The sequence below is a fragment of the Argopecten irradians genome, chromosome 8 (genome assembly GCF_041381155.1).
Source record: "Argopecten irradians isolate NY chromosome 8, Ai_NY, whole genome shotgun sequence".
NCBI lineage: Eukaryota > Metazoa > Mollusca > Bivalvia > Pectinida > Pectinidae > Argopecten > Argopecten irradians.
In genome coordinates this window covers 11,704,713-11,711,483 of record NC_091141.1, presented here as the reverse complement: position 1 = coordinate 11,711,483, position 6,771 = coordinate 11,704,713, and the positions used below count along the sequence as shown (strand labels likewise).

General features: G+C 31.4%; 1 long non-coding RNA gene across 1 annotated transcript; it reads left to right on the top strand.

Annotated features, from left to right (window-relative positions):
• Positions 1-563: 563 nt before the first annotated feature.
• LOC138329362 (uncharacterized) lies at positions 564-3,079 on the top strand. Its single transcript, XR_011209448.1, has 2 exons — positions 564-2,779; positions 2,816-3,079. It is a non-coding gene; the product is annotated as an uncharacterized lncRNA (long non-coding RNA).
• The last annotated feature ends 3,692 nt before the right edge of the window (positions 3,080-6,771 follow it).

The window sequence follows — 6,771 nt, the reverse complement described above, 5'->3', positions numbered from 1 at the left end:
AGTAAGAATTAATCAGCAAGTGCCCTTTTACTAGACTTCTATATAATTAGCTTTAGAGTAAAGCCATTGTAACTCTTGTTGAAAATGTATAAAAATCTAATTCAGTGTGAAAATATGACTACCCCAAAATATGACTACCCCTTGGAATTCATTACACACTAGTATACATGTATGTTGAATATTTGTGCGGATTATGGACTGGGAAAGAAGATATAGTTCTTTTGTTATTTAGTTTGAACTAAAATCGGATTCACTGTTAAATTCAACACTTATTATATTAGAAAAAATACAATCAGAACTCAAATTCCTATAAGATTTAAGAAAAAATGTACATGTTTGTTGATTCTTGCCAAACAGATTTTCTTTTAAGAGCTTGATATTTTTGCAAATACTATATAAAATAAGATATGTGGTCACAATATGCACATGTGTTGTGTATGTACATATTCTTACAAGTGGATTCTCCTGTGATAAGCTCTTTTAAGTGGTTATCTCCCTTTAAATGTGATAGTTAAAAAAAAAATATCAAAACCCAGCCAAAAGTAGAGTTTCTGTAGGAGTTTCTGTATTTAAAATTCATTTTAGATTTTCAGCTGAAATAAATATTGTAGGGAAATAAGTACCAAACCAGAATGATGATGACGACTTATTACTTTTATATCGTGCTACTGTATAAAAATCTACATTTTGAGATGTATTTTGTAAAAACAATGGGATTTATTTATATAAATTATTGCTTGCAAGCATTTTATTTATATAATATGTGTGAACCAGTACTTAATGAGAGTATTCATATCTTCCACCTAGTTAGTTGCTCAAGCCTTGAGATACATGTGTAGATACAAAATACATAGTATCTCATGCCATTATTTTCAGTTCATGCATTCAAATTATTGTCTTTTCATGAAACAATCTATGACTTAAACAAATTACCAATAAACATTGGGAAGCAATTGAAAATGTCTAGTATTGTATATATTAATTAATATTGTAGTTATATGTATTTTAAAATTATTCACCCCTGTAGCTTATAAATTATAATGAACTGTTCCTATCTTAAGAGTTGGAAGAGTTCAAATATGTTTTCAGGGGTGAAGGACTGAATACTGGGATATAATCTTTTATTACTGCATTACACCAAAATAAGCCCGCAGTTATTTAAATATGCTCCACCGCCGACAGAGCATAAATGACTCGAATCATTTGAACAGTAACTGGTGTTTAATAGTGTAAATATATGTATAATTAATACAAAAAATAATATGAAATAATTAATTTTTTTGCTTTTGGTGCATGCGCAATCAGTACTTCATTCCATACAGGACATAGTGACATGGATTTTTTCGGGATGCAGTTAGTTATTTTTAGTATTTTTATCTTGACATAAAATTATAAACTCAAACTTTTCAACTTTGATAATGGTGTAAAGAAAGTAACTTTTGTAACTGAAGAAAAATACTCAATTGTCTTAACTTTTTTTGATAGAGGAAAGATACCATTTACACCATTACCACCATTGAAAAGTTTGAGCTTCTAATTTTACTAAAAGATAAAATTAAAAAAACTGATTGATTGCATCCCGAAAAAACTATGTTGCACTATATCCTATATGGAATGAAGTAATGATTGCGCGTGCACCAAAGGCGAAATAAATTATTTTATATTATTTTTGTGTTAATTAGGCATGTATATACACGACTGAACACCAATTATTGTTCAAATAATGAATAACACACATGCTCTGTCGGCAGTGGAGCATCTTTAAACCTTTGAAGCAAGTGATAGAATGTAGTTTTATTGGTTTCCAACACTGAGCACTGAAATTTTGGACTTTTATAATTAGAATTTAGGAGGTTGGCATAGAGATCAAACCCTCCCTTAAACTGTATATAGAAATTGAAGTTAGTAAACTTTAAAATAAAATAATTGAAGGATGTTAGGATAATTCAAAATAAAATAATTGAAGGATGTTAGTAAAATTAAAATGAAATAATTGAAGGAGCATCATTGTTTCTAAAATTGATAATATTAATGATATTAAAACAGTATTGCTTTGAAGCTAAATAATATAAATGTACATCTTAAACTTATATAACCATTTTCTATTTTTCCAATATTATTATGTTTTTGACATCATTGAAAATCTGGTGAAGTTGACGATAATACAAATCAAATAGGTAATAAGAAAAATACAGATTCAGAATGTACAATTTTGCTCAACCTTATTTCCTGCAAAATAAAAGAGTTCAGATACATTTGAATATATATATGACACACTCTACAAAAACATAAAAGTTTTTTTCTTCAGTGCCATGCATTATAAAATCTTGACTCCAATCTCTTGCTGGTTTTGAGAAAGACTTGTCAGGTGTTTATAATCTGTATAGATTGATCAGTATTTTCCGAAAATCTATTTTCTATATTCCATGCAATATTTGATGTGGCTTGTAATGAAATATGTGTTGCTGACGTAGAGTCGTATCCTGACATACACATGTGCAGTATTTCCGACTGTTGATACAGTCCATATCGTCTTATTGGTTACAATGTTTGATGTAAAGACATTGTATTTCATTTTGTACACATACACAGATAATGTATCAGATTGTAATGTGTGGGGTAATTTACCGCGCTGTACATTGATACAAACTCATGCAAGCTATGGCAGTCTGAAAAATATACAATGTATTTCAGTGTAATATTGTTATACAGTATAATACAAAAGGTATTACATTGTTATACAAAAGGTATTACATTGTTATACAGTGTTATACAAAAGGTATTATATTGTTTTACATACATTGTTATACAAAAGGTATTACATTGTTATACAGTGTTATACAAAAGGTATTATATTGTTTTACAGTGTTATACAAAAGGTATTATATTGTTGCAGTGTAATGTATTGTTTTATGAAATAAGGTATCAGTTAATGAATGATACAGTTGTGATGATGTAAAATTTTGTCAGTCAATATACAACAAAACGTGATGTACATATGTTTTATGTACAGAGATAATAGTATACATAATTGGTTGATGAAAATAAAATACAATGTAATTACATTTTATTACAATGATATGCATTACTGTAGTCTACTCATGTATTACATTGTATGCTGTGAGCTTATAACATGGTCCTGATGGTATTGTATCAAAAACAATGTTATACAATGTTATACATTATTGTATATATATGTAACAAAAGGTATTTTGTTCCATAGTTCAAAGTTCCATAAATTGTTCCATAAACTGACTTTCTTTCACGACATCTAAATGCCACTATTTCTGTGTCAAACTAAGTTCGTGAATATCAACTTTAGCAAATTTAAAAATTGAATGGAATTACATATCATTACAAGTAAGGCACATAAACTTTCATATAATTAGTTTTGTCTGAAATTCACAATTGTAAATCACTCCTGACAGAAAGTGAGTTTACTGTATAGCCTTGTATGTTGCACTTATTGTACTTTCTTCTACAATGTATAACATTGTTTGTTACCATACAATGTATTACAGGCACTGTATGATGAAATGTGTACCAATGAGATATAATGGGATCAGCCTATGTATATTACATAGGGTGGAGAAGATAATCTGATGAGTCAGTTCTATGACCTAGATGTATAAATTATTTAAGTATTTTTGCATGTTGTCGTCTTTGTCAGTAGTATAGTCATTACTACATATTTATATTTTGTGGACAAGAGAAGTCAACTTTGTACAAATGAAAGCAAATGAACAAAATCAAAAGGCTTGTTGTTTTGTGTGAATTATTCCCCTTTATTTGGTAAAATTTATTTTGACGCAGTATGTATCACGCGAGATTTTCACTTTTGTTAATTACCTCCCTCTTAGAAATAAGAGGATTTCACTTATTGAGAAGTCAATCTGTTGAATTCCTCTCTCTGAGAAATTAACCCAAGTTTCTCGGATTATTTGAAACTGGAATAAAGACCACACCAGCCACCATAAAGTTGTTTTGAGCATGGATAAACATGGGGAACCTGAATCAGAAAATAACACTTAATAAGCTGTCCATAGGTTCATGCAAAATTAAACCATTTTTCTGAGTTTCTAAATTTAATATTAGTAGACAAAACTCAACAGCAAAAATAAATGACTTCTCGTCCTCAAAGCAGCAAATGTAATTGAACATCCTGTATATAATGAAATAATAGTTGAAAATGGAAAGTCTTTGGTATGGTTCGTATGGCTATTTTCCCGACAAGGTACCATACAACAAATCTGAAAAGTGTAAGAGTTGCTTCCCTTGGAACGAAAAAAATGCTTGCTGTGACAGAACTTGCGTTGACTCTAACCAATTTACAACTCTGTCATTTTAAGGATTGTCTCCCCTGTAAGTTGTGTGCTACTGAGGACATAGGGTTGCAGTGAAAATGCAGTGAAAAGTTCTAAGTGAAAACTAGCACGCAGTCTGCCGAGGGAATATAAAAAGGACAAACACACGATCATCAACTCCATTTGGTGCAATTATCTACATATGTAATTGAAAGGACACCTGCCTATATAGACAGTTGTAGACAGGTGTGACTGTAAATGATTGAGGAAGTATTACATGATAAATGCTTATATACGGTCCTCCGTGTTATTGACTACCTTATGCAACCTAGGAAGATACAGAATGAAATATGTTGACACGATACAGCATCTTTAACAACGAATACTACTCAATCCCTACAACCTTTCAATTTCCTACCCAATTACCTCAGCCCAAATAAATTATTATTTTAAAGTAAACATAATCAATATATAGACGGATTAATTCATGTAAGTACTTCGTACTTGTCTCCGAATCCAACCTCTCATGATATGTATGTTGTAATGTATCATTATTCAATAAAATATTGTTTAATCTAAATCACGGAGGCCGGATCCTGCCAGAAATGTTCGAATCCCGATTTTCTGTACGGCCCGTGAATGTACATGTGTAGTGATGAAGTAATAAGACAGATGTTGATTGTGTAGATGTTGGTTTAGCCAAGCAAACAACACTTAGGCTGCTTGTTTACCTGTGTTAGCAGGTGGCCTGTGTAAGTGCTACAGTGGTCTTATAGCAGGTGCTCCTAGTCGTTTATACAGATTAATATTCCGAAAATAAAATTATTTCAAAACATTTGGCAAAATATTTAGTAAATGTCAATTTCCCTGAAGATGAAAGTTTTGCACCTTACATATGTTTCACTATGGCTTCAAGAAAATAACCTTGAGGTGGAATTCCAATTCAATCTCGATACAAATAAATTCTAGCAAATATATTAGGTCAGGTTGAAAGTTTTACCGACAACTACTCCTAGTAGGGTTTTAATTGAAGAATTTTGGTATTTAGAATGCGTTTAAGGTTCTGGTTATTTCTTGTTCGGGTCATTGTTTCTACAACGGGTCTAGAATATGTACATATTTTTCAAGTCTATACAGCAATATGTTGTCTGTATAATTTTGTAAAGGAAATTGCTTCATAAGTTAGTATGCCTAATCCTTTTATATAATAACTTTGATGAGTCAATGGTTCAGTATAAATGTATCGTCTAAAGCAACGGCATTTATCTCTCAGTTATACTCAAAATTGTGTAATGTCTCTGTCATACAGATACAATGATGACAGTAGTAGTATATCTGAATCACACATTGATTTGTCGAACGAACCATTAAAAACCATTCGGAGGTGTACGCCAAGGCGATTCATTCATTACTCAATGAAAAATTGTTAAAGGGGGAGCCTACATATTTTTTCTCAAAATTAAATCTCTTCTCCAAAGGTCCCGTTCACTTCCAAAAAAAAATGGTATGATACTCATTCCATAATCATTTGACTGTGATACTAAAGTGTGCGCAATTTGCTGAATCACACATTGACTGAATGTTTGAATAATTTGGACGGGGTTCGCAAGACGATTTTACATATTTTCCTCGAAATCATTCTTTTTCATCGGAGGCCATTTTCATATCCACAAATTATTTGATACTCTTTCCACCCATCCAACACTCAATATATATTAAGGTACGTAGTACAATATGCTAGATTTGCAGTTTAAAAGCCAAAACCTTGCATTCACATATAATACTAAACTTTAGAGCGATGTAGCCCCCACGACGAAACAAGAACCATTTGAGATGTGTAATTTGACAAACATAAGTCCAAGTTGATTAACATGTCACCAAAAGTCAACCGATTACTGAACATTGATACCATCAGACACATTACGATCGATTTACAGGTATCAGTGGGTCAAGGGTCGACAGGTATTTCTCCACTTGATCTCCGATTATCGACAGTTTTGTTACTTTGGAAGATTTTTTACAGACCAGTCATATTATTGTCGGAGCAATATATAAGACCATAAGACTTAAAAATGACAAATACAGTAGTATATTTCTTACTTGGTCCAATGGCAATGTTTTTGTTTTTTTGTTTTTTGGGGTTTTTTTTTGCGAAGATACATGTATAATTTACGATTAGCTTTTCAGCATTGTAACTTTGACGTTTACACGTAAACATGTTTGTAGTGTCTCCATCGTAAAGCTGCAAATGTCCGTCTTAATCTACATGTATCGGAGTTTTGACAAAACAAATGATTGTCAGCATTAGTGATAATCCACTAAGTCCACAATCGACTAGTACGACACCACATGTCATCTATCAAATACAGGGAGATAACTTCTCACAACACGATAAATGTATCAAAACAAAATACGATTAATATTTTTCAGACAGGATTAACGCTGACAATTTAGCAAAAATGCGAAT